The sequence below is a fragment of the Mauremys mutica genome, chromosome 7 (assembly GCF_020497125.1).
Source record: "Mauremys mutica isolate MM-2020 ecotype Southern chromosome 7, ASM2049712v1, whole genome shotgun sequence".
In the NCBI taxonomy this organism is placed as follows: domain Eukaryota; kingdom Metazoa; phylum Chordata; order Testudines; family Geoemydidae; genus Mauremys; species Mauremys mutica.
The window spans coordinates 19,811,642-19,827,902 of NC_059078.1; the positions used below are offsets into that span (position 1 = coordinate 19,811,642).

Genomic DNA, 16,261 nt, shown 5'->3' on the forward strand with positions numbered 1-16,261 from the left:
TGTTGCCTGTTTGTGCATCTGTTTTAGTTATCGCAATAGGCAAAGCTTCTGCTACAGTTTCAGATTCAGTAAATTCTGGGGCTGTTGGCAGAGCTGGATACAGAGAACATAAGAACATAAGAACATAAGAAAGGCCGTACCGGGTCAGACCAGAGGTCCATCTAGCCCAGTATCTGTCTACCGACAGTGGCCAATGCCAGGTGCCCCTGAGGGAGTGAACCTAACAGGCAATGATCAAGTGATCTCTCTCCTGCCATCCATCTCCATCCTCTGACGAACAGAGGCTAGGGACACCATTCTTACCCATCCTGGCTAATAGCCATTTATGGACTTAGCCACCATGAATTTATCCAGTCCCCTTTTAAACATTGTTATAGTCCTAGCCTTCACAACCTCCTCAGGTAAGGAGTTCCACAAGTTGACTGTGCGCTGCGTGAAGAAGAACTTCCTTTTATTTGTTTTAAACCTGCTGCATATTAATTTCATTTGGTGACCCCTAGTTCTTGTATTATGGGAATAAGTAAATAACTTTTCCTTATCCACTTTCTCAACATCACTCATGATTTTATATACCTCTATCATGTCCCCCCTTAGTCTTCTCTTTTCCAAGCTGAAGAGTCCTAGCCTCTTTAATCTTTCCTCATATGGGACCCTCTCTAAACCCCTAATCATTTTAGTTGCTCTTTTCTGAACCTTTTCTAGTGCTAGAATATCTTTTTTGAGGTGAGGAGACCACATCTGTACACAGTATTTGAGATGTGGGCGTACCATGGATTTATATAAGGGCAATAATATATTCTCAGTCTTATTCTCTATCCCCTTTTTAATGATTCCTAACATCCTGTTTGCTTTTTTAACCGCCTCTGCACACTGCGTAGACATCTTCAGAGAACTATCCACGATAACTCCACGATCTTTTTCCTGACTCGTTGTAGCTAAATTAGCCCCCATCATGTTGTATGTATAGTTGGGGTTATTTTTTCCAATGTGCATTACTTTACATTTATCCACATTAAATTTCATTTGCCATTTTGTTGCCCAATCACTTAGTTTTGTGAGATCTTTTTGAAGTTCTTCACAATCTGCTTTTGTCTTAACTATCTTGAGCAGTTTAGTATCATCTGCAAACTTTGCCACCTCACTGTTTACCCCTTTCTCCAGATCATTTATGAATAAATTGAATAGGATTGGTCCTAGGACTGACCCTTGGGGAACACCACTAGTTACCCCTCTCCATTCTGAGAATTTACCATTAATTCCTACCCTTTGTTCCCTGTCCTTTAACCAGTTCTCAATCCATGAAAGGACCTTTCCTTTTATCCCATGACAGCTTAATTTACGTAAGAGCCTTTGGTGAGGGACCTTGTCAAAGGCTTTCTGGAAATCTAAGTACACTATGTCCACCGGATCCCCCTTGTCCACATGTTTGTTGACCCCTTCAAAGAACTCTAATAGATTAGTAAGACACGATTTCCCTTTACAGAAACCATGTTGACTATTGCTCAAGAGTTTGTTTTTCTATGTGTCTGACAATTTTATTCTTTACTATTGTTTCAACTAATTTGCCCGGTACCGACGTTAGACTTACCGGTCTGTAATTGCCGGGATCACCCCTAGAGCCCTTTTTAAATATTGGCGTTACATTAGCTAACTTCCAGTCATTGGGTACCGAAGCCGATTTAAAGGACAGGTTACAAACCTTAGTTAATAGTTCAGCAACTTCACATTTGAGTTCTTTCAGAACTCTTGGGTGAATGCCATCTGGTCCCGGTGACTTGTTAATGTTGAGTTTATCAATTAATTCCAAAACCTCCTCTAGTGACACTTCAATCTGTGACAGTTCCTCAGATTTGTCACCTACAAAAGCCAGCTCAGGTTTGGGAATCTCCCTAACATCCTCAGCCGTGAAGACTGAAGCAAAGAATCCATTTAGTTTCTCCGCAATGACTTTATCATCTTTAAGCGCTCCTTTTGAATTTTGATCGTCAAGGGGCCCCACTGGTTGTTTAGCAGGCTTCCTGCTTCTGATGTACTTAAAAAACATTTTGTTATTACCTTTGGAGTTTTTGGCTAGCTGTTCTTCAAACTCCTCTTTGGCTTTTCTTATTACACTCTTGCACTTAAGTTGGCAGTGTTTGTGCTCCTTTCTATTTGCCTCACTAGGATTTGACTTCCACTTTTTAAAGGAAGTCTTTTTATCTCTCACTGCTTCTTTTACATGGTTGTTAAGCCACGGTGGCTCTTTTTTAGTTCTTTTACTGTTTTTCTTAATTTGGGGTATACATTGAAGTTGGGCCTCTATTATGGTGTCTTTAAAAAGAGGAGTTTTAGGAGCTTCATATGGGGGTGGCAAAATTTTCTGAGAGGGACTTGGGGGGGAGGGGGGTAGTGATGGGCTCTACCTTTTCTGTCTTCTCCTCATTATCATCTTTAGGTGAGCCTGGGGCTGCCTGTTTAGCTGCAAACACTGTGCCCCCGTGGAGGACAGAGCACAGATCAAGGGCCTTGCATATCATGCCAAACAGGACAGTGGAAACATCCTCAGATTTATATTCATCGGGTCGCAATTTTTTGGTTTTCTTAATTAAATCTAATTCTTTTATCATCTGGCATAATAATTTGTGTGCCGGATCAGCAGGCATTACCCGAGGTGGGGGAATCAATTTGGAAACGGTACCTCCGGATTTTCTAACAATGTGGCTACATTCTCTCCAAAGCTGAGAGGGAATCTGCAGCACCGAGGTTTTCCACAGTCTCCGTGCACTGAGGCTGTAGAGAACAATCGGCTGGCTGACACCTAAAGCTCGGGTGGCACCGGAGGAGGCATCCCGTATCTGCCAGGGTTAATGGTACAGTATAGCCTTTTAGAGTTTTGCCCGAGCCAAGGGAACAGATCCATTCTATTTTTGGATTAGTTGAATTTTGGCTAGTAAAAAGGTGAAACTGCAAATGTTGGAACTGTTCAGTTTCATCATCTGCGCGGTCTGCAGCGTGCCACGGGCATGGCCCAACTTCCTTGCATCCTGTTCGTGACGCCATGTAGATTGCCACGGACTCGCAGGGGCGAAAGAAAATGCAGGCCTGTTATTTACCAGGCTGCACGTGGCAACAGACTGTATTGGTAAGGGATGCAAGGAGAGTGTGGGTCACGATGCAAACTGCAGACACACACACACACACACACACACACTAAACTTAATCAATTTAAAAGTTTTATTGGGGATAATTACAAGGGGTAAGGGAGTAGTGTATGATTAATAGAGTTAATGAAACTTAAAACACACAATGACTAAAATATCTACTAACAATATTTATAAACAAAGATGCAGCATTTAGTAATAACTGATACTTACAAATACAAACCAACGCATAACGACCGGCAAACGTAGAAGCTCTGTTTGAAACACGTGAGCTGAGAGAGTTTCTTCGAGGTGATCAGGCTCAGTTACGGGTATACACAGGATACACGGGTATACACAGGATTCGTTTTTCTTTCTCCTCTCCCTGCCTGTACATGGCAGGCAGGCCATAAAGTACCCACTATGACATCATAGAAGTGTCATAGGGGACGGGGCCCAAAACCTGTTTGTGTTTGTTTCTGATTGGCACAAGCGAAGTTAACACCATGTAGGGGAGCAGGTGCCTTAAAGTCTGGCTTCGCCCCCAAAAGGTGAGGAAATGCATATTGTCTTAGAATGCGTTCAACACTGAATGACAAACGAAGAGGCCAGGGCAATACCGGTATGGGCAAGTTTTACAGGATGCAGACAGGAACTCATCTCAACAAGTCCCTCTTCCCAACTACAGATAATGGACAGCCTGTTTCTGATTGGTTTGTTCTATTTGTGCGTGAGACACATTTTTATTCTTCACTTCCTAATACATTAATATTTTTATCACTATTATTAACTAACATGAATGTTCTCAACTTCCAAACTGGTAAGTTCTTTTTCAGCTTTCCTTTCAACTTGTGATTTGGAAAGTCACTTGCATAACTTTACCTAGAGATGTAAAATCATATAGGAGTTAGTATAATAGCCTTCCTCTCCATTCCCACCAACAGCCATCCCCAACTTTTTTTTACTATTGTAATAAGAATGTTTTTTGGTTTTTTTTCCTGTTGGTCGTGTGGTTTTGTTCAAGGACCTGGTAATTATATGCTTGGAGATGAAGGCTTTTCAAAGGCATCTTTCCCAGCAATTTTCAGCTGGAGATGTGGGTAAAAATATCTCTCCAGTTTTTATCAGAAATGTTTGCAGTAATGTGCAATTATGAGCTCTGCCTTCACTCAATTCATCCTGGAAGAATTTGCTTCACAGAGAAATTTGTTTCCTAACTGCAGTAGATGCCAGCATAGTTGGCAGATGCAGGGTTTTGGAAAAAGAGACCAGAAATGAAAATTGCTACGAAGCAAATTGGTCCCTACACCTGGAAACCATGAAAGGGTAGAATATACACTTTTTTTTCTTCTTAAATCATATTAATTTGCTTTGCATATCCGTTCCCAAAATGGCCTTGTGAAAGCTACTTAGCCTCGTCAAGATGCGAAGATGATCTCACTTAATCATGCCTTGCAACTGATCCAGTTCTTGTTGTGCAAGTTCATGAAATGACACCAGAAAGGGGAGAGAAATTGTCCATTTTCTTCACAGCAGGTTCCCAGTCTGAAAATATGGATATAATTACACCACTACCTCGATATAACACGAATTTGGATACAATGTGGTAAAGCAGTGCTCCGGGGTGGGGCGGGTAACACGGTAAGATTTTTTTTTTTTGGGCTCCCAAGGACAGTGTTATATCGAGGTAGAGGTGTATCACCATTCTATATAGTCAAATGAGACCACATTAAGTGCCAATTCAGTCTGGAGAAAGGAATAATGGAATTAGGGTGGGAGGCATTTGGGATATTAAAATGTCAGGTATAAGGGTCTTGTTGTGGGAGGCAGTACCTTGCTCCATTAGAACTGTGTGTGTGTGTGTGTGTGCGCGCGCGCACACGCTTGTGCTCTTCCTGTGCAGATTATTCTTTCCACATACCCTCCTTGTCAAAACTGCTGAATATTCCTGAGCTGCCTTATGAATACACATTCCTTCCACAGTATATTGTTCTTCCCTATTCATATTGCAGTAGCACCTAGAAACTCCAGTCAGGCAGCCAAATCATCCCCTCCTGCATTAAAAATCACCAGAGGGAGATTTTAGGATGGGACTCTCCAGGAGGATTTCCTTGTGGCATCTCCCCTGGAAAATGGTGGGAGCCATGCTCCCAAACTTGGCAGATCCCAGGAAGGCCAGGACTATCCATGCTGGCTCTAACCCCCGTGGCTTCTCCCAATACCCTTCCCTTAAGATGCCTGTGGGACTACATAGACAATAGTACAGCCCCAGCCTGTGTTATGTTGTTTCTTCCAGACAAATTCTGTGGAAGAACGAAGAATTATTTGCAGTCTCCTATGACTTGCCTAATCTCTGCCCTGTCATCCAGACTGCGTGGCAAGGGCTTGCTAGATATGGGGATGGGGAGAAGATGGGTTTTATGAGCCCCCTTTCCATGCATGTAGAGTCCACCTCTTCCACAAGTGGATCTGAAGAGATGGAGATGTTCTAGTCCTGATTCACAGGAAGAGACATCTGTGTCCCAAAAAGTGTTCTTGTAAAGCCATGATCTGGTAAACCTTCGTTAGAGTGAGTCTTAACTGGGGAAACGTTTTTCTTCAGTTATACTGCTCACTATTTCATCATATCCCATGTTTATCTTGTGTTTTGTTCCATCCTTTTTCCAGCCGCTCTAGCCAATTAAAAAATGTTTGTTTGTTTTTAAAGTAACATTGGCAGGCACCAGCCAATTCTCACCTCCTTCCCTTAAGTTCCCCGCATTGAAGTTGAAATACTGAGTATTTCAGTCTCTGTCATCATCATGTTACTCAATCCAGTGTTGTGACTCTATTGCAGGAGTTTACAATTGAAATAGCTGCAGTAATGGCACGGGAGGTATGAAGACATTAGGTGAATTTTTTTTTTAATCCCTCTCTTTCATTTTGCCCCTATGATCTTACCTTAAAATTGAAGGGAGCTAGGCAGAGGGATCCTGACAATTAACTGGAGGGGAAATAGAAGCACTTACCTCGGTTGAAATTGGAGAACCAAGCTTGTCAGGCCCTGCAAGCTCAGGCTAACAGCGGTTGCTCTGCTAGCTTTCTCTCCTTTTAAAAAGTCACTTTATCATTCTGTGCTGACTCTAGCAGTACCGTGAGCTATAATAGGCAATTAGCTCCTAGCAGATTTATGTGACTTTGCATTTTATAAGCAATCATGTGTGTTTAATGATTGAACAGATCTGTTGTATCTAATGTTCACAGGGCCTGATTTTGCTCCTCTGTCACTGATGTAAATGGAGAACAATTCCTCTGAAGTGAGTGGTGTATGTAGTATCACATTTAGGTTCAGTTTAGATGGTGAGCAGACACAAGTCATGTAAGGAAAAACTTGTTAGCGACTGAGTACGTCAGAAAGCAGACACTGCTATCTAAAGGCTGGGGTTATGTTGTCTGAGGAAATCTGGATTGCACCAGTAATAGGGATCTCCTGCTTTCATGCTGATGAGACAGACACCAAGGTTGGTTGATTAAAATCATGGCAATTTAAAACAGTGATGCAAATCATTATTTAAACCAAGTGGAAAGCCCTGATTTTAATCTTTTACTCAAATTTCCAGTTGGTACTTCCTTTCTTTTCTACAGAAAGGAGCATTCTCGTTGGTTGATATAAAATTAAAACATGTTGATTTACAACTAAATAGAGCCTTTACACTTGATTTGGTACATCTTTTTGCTACCAAGGAAGGTATGCTATAAATATATACGTTTATATAAGCAATTATATAGCTTAAAATTTCAAATTCTTATTAATTGTACATATTTAGTAATGTTTAGAAAAGATGAATGCTATATTACTTATTTGCCAGATAATTAACTTTTTGCTTATGGCTTGTGTCAAGCTGCATTAGGATGGTAACTGGAATTTAATTAAAACACACAAAACAGCAAATACCATTTATTTTATTAAGCAAAGCTACCTTAAATGTTTTGGCTATATAAACTTCTCTTGTCAAAACATATATCTTTTCAGCTAAATTATTTATTAAAGGAACAGAAGAATTAACTGTACTCAGTGAATTAAACTGATTTCTAGTCAGCCTGAGAGAATTTTCAAATATGTCTATGTGAAAGTGACTAGAGTTTAAGTTCCTACTCACTGAAGTCTCTTGAAAAGGAGACTACAGTCTTGTAAATTACTTAAGCTGTCCTTCAGACTTTTAAAACTAGTAGTTCTCATCCCCTCCCTTCTGGTTTTTATTCATAGATTTGAAAGAGAGAGACACGTTTTCCTGCTTTAACGCTGTGACATTACCCAGGGTACAATCTGGACTGTTGAACAGATGTGTCCCCTCAGTTCTCCAACCTGGGGTGCCTTTTAGACTATTTTTGCCGTGAGAGCAGCCACTCCTGGCCGGCTCCCATTCAGCTTCCAGCATGTAAATTACTCCCAGCTGAGTTATAGGAGGGCTCTTAGCCAGCAACTCCTGAATTATATTGCAGAGTGACACCAAAGCGTCTTGCACTGCCCAGCTCTTTCCTTCTGAACAAGCTCACAGAAAGTCCGTCATTTCATTAATAGAAAATAATATACACAAACCCTGTTTTCTCAAATGGCTTTTCCCAAACACTTCAATCCAAACACACTGGCTTAGATAAAAACAAACAAACAAAAAGTTTATTAACCACAGAAAGAGCCTTACTCATTACTTGTAATGACTTGAAGTAAGATTTTGTCACAGATATTTTTAGTAAAAGTCATGGACCGGTCACAGGCAATAAAGAAAAATTCATGGATGCCATGACCAGTTGGTGATTTTTAATAATAAAAAAAAAATTGTAACAAAATGGGCAGCTCATCTGCAGGGTTTCCCCCACCACCAGGGGTAGCTGGGAGCTGCTCGGAGCTCCGGGGGACCTTGCAGCTCCCAGCTGCCAGAGGCTGAAGTCACGGAGGTCTCTGGAAGTCACAGATTCCGTGACTTCTGCAACCTCAATGATAAAATCGTAGCCTTAGTAATGAGGCATAAAAGTTAGAATTGGTTACAAAGAAATAAAATGTAAAATGCAAACTAATACCTAATTTAATAAGCCAAGTGAATTTAAAGCAAGAGGGTTTCTTACCATATGCATATAACAGTCTAACTGGATTTTTTTTGGCCAGGGACCATCCCCCAGTGCAATGATGCTGCCTTTTGTCTTTCAAATGATGCCATGAGTAGAGATGAGGAAAGAGAAGTGATTTGGGACCTCTCTTCCTCATTTTTTATATCTTTTCCTCCTCTTTGAGAATCCTCTCCAGAAGGGGGTTCAGGTAACAGCCAGTCTGTCTACACAGGAACCCCCAGCCGTTCCATTGCCAAGAGTTCCACCCTTTTTCCTGCCAAAGAATGGTGGCTTAACCAGGTGATAGTCCATTTTGATTTTGATGACATCTGGTTGAGGCATCAGTCAGTTTGCCTTGTGTCTGTGAGGAACTGGTTTGTACCTGCTTTTCTAAACTTGGAGCATGTCTCCATAAAGTCATACAGTAGAATCTTATAACTTTACATACAGTGTTGCCATGCCCATTTTACCAGAACAATAATCAGCAAATTATGAGTTTTCAAAATATACCTCGCAGGGCATACTTTGTACAAAATTTATCATCATGTTGTAAAAATGAGCATAAAGGTATAGACCGTCTGAAACTCCCAATCAATTTCTCAACTTTGAATGAATCAGTCCGAAGAGGCTATTACTGTCAAAAGCTGGTCTAGTACTTCAGTAAACTCTGATTCTAGATGCTTAGGTGGTGGTTTCCACCAGATCAGTGGTGTGACTTTCTTTAAAACATCATCAGCAACAGGGCCGGCTCTGGCGTTTTTGCTGCCCCAGGCGGGAAAAAAAGAAAAAGGGGAAAAAAAAAAAGTTGATGTAACTCCTACCACCGCCGCTTCATTCTTCGGTGGCAATTCAGCAGCAGGTCCTTCCCTCCAAGAGGAACTGAGGGACCCACCGCCAAAGAGCCAGACATGCTGCCCCTTTCCTTTGGCCACCCCAAGCACCTGCTTGCTGCACTGGTGCCTGGACCTGGCCCACATCAGCAAATATGTATTGCTTAAATAATTCACGTCCAGCCCTGAAATTTATTATGGTTGGCATGACTGATGGGTACTTATTAGATGCCTATATCATAACGGTAGTTAGGCATCTGTGCTGGTATGTCGGGTTGAGAATATTGGCAAGAAAATGAGGTGGAGTAGGTGCTTGATCCATCCACTTCTTTGCTGCCTCCAATTTAACTTTGTGGTTGGGTATTTCTTTCTTTGATGTCTCTTGAAATTCTTCCCATATCTCAACAACACCAGCAATAGCGCAGCAATCTTTCTGCAGTTTCTCCAAGGCTATAGAAATAGGGTTCAGGATATTCTGCATATTGTCTACATTTCTCTTCGGTTCTACATTGACTGCTTTGGCTGTGATAGTTCCATCTACTTAGTGATAGTTCTCCGAAAACACTTGCTCAATGTGCAGCAGTAGTCGAAAAAGCTAACGCAATGTTAGGAATCGTTAAGAAAGGGATAGAAACTATCACAATGCCTCTATATAAATCCAGAGTATGCCCACACCATGAATGCTGTGTACGGTTCTGGTCTTCCCTTCTCAAAAAAGATGTATTCGAATTGGAAAAAATACAGAGAAGGGCAAGAGAAATGATTTAGGGGTGTGGAATAGCTTCCATATGAGGAAAGATTTTAAGACTGGGACTGGTCATCTTAGAAAAGAGACAAATAAAGGGGATATGATAGAGATAGTGAACATTGAACTGTTATTTATCCCTTTATATAACCCAAGAACCAGGAATCAACTGATGAAATTAATAGGCAGCAGGTTTAAAACAAACGTAAGAAAATAGTACTTCACACAACACACAGTCAATCTGTAGAACTCCATTGCGAGGGGCTGTTGTGAAGGCCAAAAGTATAACTGGGCTCAAATATAATTAGATAAGTTCATGGAGAATAGGTCCATCAGTGGCTATTAGCCAAGAAGGCATGGGACGCAACTCCATGCTCTGAGTGTCCCTAAATCTGACTGCCAGAAGCTGGGATTGGACAACGGGATGGATCAGTCAACAAATTATCCTGTTCTGTTCATTCCCTCCGAAGCATGTGGCACCAGTCAAAACAACGAGGAGTCTTGTGGCACCTTAAAGACTAACACATTATTGGAGCATAAGCTTTCGTGGGCTATGACCCACTTCTTCAGATGTATGGAGTGAAAATTACAGTGGGCAGACATAAATATACAGCACAAGAAAAGATGGGAGTTGCCTTACCAAGTGGGGGGTGTGGTGTGTGTGTGTGTGTGTGTGTGTGTGTGTGAATGATTCAATCAGGGTGGAGGTGTCCCATTCCTATAGTTGACAAGAAGGTGTGAATGTCAACGGAGTAAACATTATTTTTTGTGTTGTTAACGAGGCCAGTTCCATCAGGATGAATGGCCCATGCTCAACAGTTGCTGGGTCACTACAAGAAGTAATCTCCCATCCATTCCCAGTCTTTATTCAGGCCTAATTTGATGGTGTCAAGTTTGCAAATGAATTCCAGCTGTGAAGATCACTGTCCGAAGACTGGTCCATCTAGCCAAATATCCTTTGGTCTCATCCAATATAGTGTCTCTTGGAATCAGAGGCTGGGTCCCAATGCCTATGATCACTTTGCCAGTCTCTTGTACCCAGTAGCATAACTCCTGGGTCCAGGGGCGGCTCTAGCTTTTTGGCTGCCCCAAGCACGGCAGTCAGGCAGCCTTCGGCAGCTTGCCTGCAGGAGGTCCGCCGGTCCCGTGGCTTTGACGTACCTGCCGCCGAAACCGCGGGACCGGCGGATCTCCCGCAGGCAAGCTGACGAAGGCTGCCTGACTGCCGCCCTCGCAGGGACCAGCAGGGTGCCCCCCGTGGCTTGCTGCCCCAGGCATGCACTTGGAGCGCTGGTGCCTGAAGCCGCCGCTGACTGGGTCCCCTCAGGATCAAGCCCTTAATACAGTATATGATCTATTTGTGCCATATATATATATATATATATATATACACGCACGCTTATACGCACAATAGGTCATGTACTGTGTTAAGGGCTTGATCCTGAGGGGAATAAGGGCCTGTGCTCTTGGGTACAAGAGTGTGTGTGTGTGTGTGTGTGTGTGTGTGTAAAATAAAAGCTTATGTTTTTCCCTAGATTCTTTTTTTACATAGAAAAGTAGCTTTTAATGCCAAGTTTTTGATAGAGGCTCATGGGTTCCTCATATTTTTTATTTAAATATTTTAAGAGATATAGTTTTAGGCCTTAACATATTTTGTATATAAATTGAAATTTCATTTTAAACAGCTTCATTTTTTAAAAGAAAAAATTATTTAAATATGATTATTTTTTATTTTTCAAATAAATTATCGATTTTTATCCACCCTGTGAGGCATTCACATATTACACACCGATATCTAGATAGTTTTGCGTGACTCCACCCAGTATGTGTATCAGGATGATGTGTTTACGTGATGTTTCAGAGGACACTTAAAATTTTGAATGTAATAATGCAGCTTTAGTAGTTAATTTTATGATTACCTTCATATGCTGTGAGACACGCATGCATCTATTACACACTTGATAGAACTCACTGTTTTTAATTTTTCTTAACATGCAATTGTCTTGTTGAATCTAAATTAAGTGCTTATATGGGAACCATAATCTGAAGCATTACTCTTAATGGGGTGTGTTCTAGAATGGTAAAAGTATATTATCTGTCTCCTCAAAACATTGGAGTCTTTAGTTGCAGCTGAGTTTCCCTTGAATTTGTCACCACTCATAACCTAGTCTAAGCCTATAAAGTCCCAAATGGGATGTTTCATAAGAAACTAAGGTTTTTTAAAAAGAGCCAAACTGAAGCAGCATACCAAAAAAAGTTGGGCTAGGTCTCTCTTTCCAGAAGATAGGAGGTGCAGTAGAACCTCAGTTACAAACTGACCTGTCAACCACGCACATCATTTGGAACTGGAAGTATGCAATCCAGCAGAGACTACCAAAACAAAAACAAATCAAAAGAAGGCAAATACTGTACAGTACTATGTTAAATGTAAACTACTTTTTAAAAAAGGTAATTTAAAAAAAAATTTGTCGGGGTCAGGGACCTGTTTCTGTGCTTGTTTCATTTAAGTTAATATGGCTAATAGCAGCATTTTTCTTCTACATAGTAAAGTTTCAAAGCTGTATTAAGTCACTGTTCACTTGTAAACTTTTGAAAGAACGACCATATTGTTTTCTTCAGAGTTAGGAACATTTCAGAGTTACGAACAATCTCCATTCCTGCGGTGTTCGTAACTCTGAGGTTCTATTGTAGCTGCTGTTGAGCGAAGCTGCTGTTGTATGACAAGTGGCTGGGTCATAGCCCAGGTGGCTCCCCAGCTCTGTGTACTATCCAGAGCCCTAAAGCTCTTTGGAGCTATTAATGTCTGTTGTGAGAATCTGTGTTTTAAACACAAGTTTAAACTGAGTTATAGGGTGAGGCATTCTGAGATCATCTTAGATCAGGGCCGCCCAGAGGGGGGGGCAAGAGGGGCAATTTGCCCCAGGCCCCGTGTCCCACAGGGGCCCACACGAGTGTTTTCCGGGGCCCCTGGAGTGTTTCCCCTCTTCCCGCGGCTCCGGTTGAGCTCCCGCAGGCATGCCTGCGGCAGGTCCACCGGAGCCCGGAACGAGTGGACCTGCCGCAGGCATGACTGCGGAGGGGGCGTTCGTCCCGCGGCTCGGCTGGACCTCCCGCAGGCATGACTGCGGCAGGTCAACCGGAGCCGCGGGACCACGGCACCCGCCGCAGTCATGCCTGCGGCAGGTCCGCTCGTCCCGGGCTCCGGTCGACCTGCCGCAGGCATGCCTGCGGGAGCTCAACCGGAGCCAAATGCCGCCCCCCAGGGAAAGGGCCGCCCCACGCGCCTGCTTGGCGCGCTGGGGTCTAGAGCCGCCCCTGAGCGGGGGCCCCCCACCGCCGAAGACCCCGGGCCCCCGGAATTCTCTGGGCGGCCCTGTCTTAGATACTATTTTTTTTTGTGAGCACTCTTTCTTGTACTTTGTAAGATTTAATAGCGAAGCCTGCACCAAACAGTGCAATCTTTCTTATCCCGTGTACTCTGAAATGCTAAAGGGTTCACAAACCCATAGTCTTTTTAAGCAATGTGTCCTGACTTTAGCCAATGTGTTTCACTTGGTTTTGTTAGGAGTATTTTGCACAGGCTGGATTCACCAGTTTTGTGTAAAGCAGCTAAAGCCCAGTACAAAGGGTCAGTTGTGTTCTGTTTGCAGCTGCTTTGCATCATGGGAGCAGCACAACATAATCCGGGGATATTGGTGAATCTCACCCCAATGTGGTAAACTCTGGGAGGGGCCATGTACAATGCTGAGCAGAATCTTGGCATTCATCTAATAATGTCTAACCTCAAAAATTCAAATTGTGTTAACTTGCGTGTTACTACATCTCAATCTGCCATTCTCCATCTCTTTTGATTATTTTTAAGGGGGCCATTGCTAGAGGATAGAGCATGTGCCCTGGTTCTTTGCTCACCTAACTATAAGCTTATTCTATCTATTCAGCAACCCCTATGAGTCTTCCTTACATAGGATCCCAGCTGCGTACGTGGGCCATTGCACAGTGGATGGTTTGTGTGCCAAAGTCTAAAACTGACGTATGTTTAGATCAGTTGTGAAGTGGAAACATCTGTATATATTCATACATAACGGCTTTCAACATCTATATGAATAATCCAAATCCAGCAATTCAGTATTTACTATTTGCAATATCACTACCAAGCAGAATGCTGGTGGGAAAATCACATTTGGGGCATTAAATCTTAGTAAGATTTAGTGGAGCTTCACAGAGACCCTAAAAAGCTAGAAACGGTCCTAAATGAAGCATGGGAACTTTTTTGTGTTGATGCCATTCTGAAGCCTCTTCCCCGTTCCTGCTCTCACTGTTTTAAGCTCATAGAATCAAAATCCAGTCCAAATCCTATTAAAGCAACTGATTTGCAACCTCTTGCATTGAACATTTTCCCACACAACTCCAGTTTGCAGTACTAGATGTCCGCCTTCACCGTAGGTAATCTCAAAATATTTCTAATCCTTTTTTGGCTGGAAAGTGGATTGGAGTTGGAGGCTAAACCTGGGGATTGCTCCATTCTAGTGTAGCTTGATAACCAAATTCTAACTGGGCTTATTGCAAAACAAACTGGTAGGTGGCAGCTTCAAAAACAACCGCCGTCGGGCACCTCATCTCAAAGGACTGGTGGTGAATTCCCAGATCTGATCTCTTGTGTTGCAATGATACATTTTCATTCCTAATCAGCCTTTGGTTTCCAAAACAGAGCCTTTACTCCTGTTTTTTTTTTCTTTTCCTACACTTCCTCTGCCCCCACCCCCACCATACCCTATAGGTGCAAGATATCAATATCCCAGCTCCCCTGAGCAACCCCCCAGTAACAAATCATTGTATGGTGTTACGTATATGTACCTGGCATAAGGCTATTGTTGGGCAGGACTGTCTTGGATCTCCTAAATGCCCTAATTTTCATTACTCTCTTGCAGACATAGCGTAGCAATGATAAGATCAGCACAATAACGAACAGTATCTTAGACAGCCTTGATAGCTGCTCCTCATAATTCATTTGATTTTTTTCATCTTAGGGCAGATGGCATCCACTCTGTGTTTGTTTGTTTTTATATGTATCTGTTCTCTTCATCCCCCAACCCTGCCTGTATCTCTCATTCAGACCTTTATTAAATGTCGTATTTTAAGAATGTGTTTTTTCATTTTACCTTGTGTATCTTCTCTCCCCCGCACCACCCCAAAACCCCCTTTACCATCAATATTGAGTCACAGGACACCTGGACTAGCATAAATCTCAGCTACAGACCTGACGCAACCTAATCTTTCATACTGGTTCTTCATTTCATTCTCTGGGCTTGTGCTGCCTTCCTAACCAGCCTTTTCATTTGGGGATGAATCTGGTACGTGTAAAAGTGCCACAGGGCTGTGCTGAGCCAGTTGCAGTGTGAGCTTTCTCACCATGGCTTGTTACTCTCTCGTTGGGTCTTTCTGGAGCAGAGGCTGCCAGTTGTACCAAACGATTGGCATGTTTACACTTACCTCCGGAGTGATTGATCAATCCAGTGGGGGGCGATTTATCAAGTCTAGTGAAGACACGATAAATCGACCACTGAGCGCTCTTCTGTTGACGGGGGAATGTCAGCTGTCGACCTACTGCAAACAGCAGAGAGGCAAACAGAAGGAGTTTGCCTGGGAGTTCGCCTGGAGAGAGCTCTTAGAAGGAAGAGACCATGGATGCTGAGCAATCTGCCGTTGTGACCTGCACAGGATGCGCCATGTTCGTCTTCCTTCCACAGGATAGGAGCGACTTTGTCTGTACAAAGTGCAAGCTGATCTCCATCTTGGAAGAGAAGATTCAAGGTCTGGAGAAACGAATAACAACCCTGCGTTCCATAAAAGAAAATGAGGATTTCCTGGATAGACGTCAGGATCAGCTGCAGCGGGCACAATGTTCTGAAGATTCAGAGCAGGCTACGCAGCGGGGACAGAAGGCCAGCGAGGATAAGTGGCGGCATGTGACTTCCAGAAGGGGAAAGAGTACCAGAAACATCCACGTAACAGAAACACAGATACAGGTGAGCAACCGTTTTCATGTTCTCTCCACAGGTACTAGTGCAGAGAGTGGAGTGGATGATACACCTGAGGGAACAGAGCAGAAGGAGACTCCACTGATTGGAAGGCATGAGATGCACCGTCCTAGGGATGGGGGTTCCACGACCACCACTCCCAAGAGGAGGAGGGTTGTGGTGGTCGGGGACTCTCCTCAGGGGGACTGAGTCATCTATCTGCCGCCCTGACCGGAAAAACCGAGAGGTGTGCTGCTTGCCAGGGGCTAGGATTCACGATGTGACGGAGAGACTGCCGAGACCCATCAAGCCCTCGGATCGCTACCCCTTCCTGCTTCTCCACGTGGGCACCAATGATACTGCCAAGAATGACCTTGAGCGTATCACTGCAGACTACGTGGCTCTGGGAAGAAGGATAAAGGAGTTTGAGGCGCAAGTGGTGTTCTCGTCTATCCTCCCTGTGGC

At 43.1% G+C, this 16,261-nt stretch overlaps 1 protein-coding gene and 1 long non-coding RNA gene across 10 annotated transcripts in view; both read left to right on the top strand.

Moving 5' to 3' along the window:
- The window catches only part of GRIP2 (glutamate receptor interacting protein 2), a 498,925-nt gene that overhangs the window by 377,361 nt on the left and 105,303 nt on the right, over positions 1-16,261 (top strand). The gene's annotated exons all lie outside the window — the stretch shown is intronic.
- On the top strand, positions 3,624-7,474 carry LOC123374205. The gene is made up of 3 exons (XR_006581030.1): positions 3,624-3,670; positions 6,363-6,415; positions 7,366-7,474. It is a non-coding gene; the product is annotated as an uncharacterized LOC123374205 (long non-coding RNA).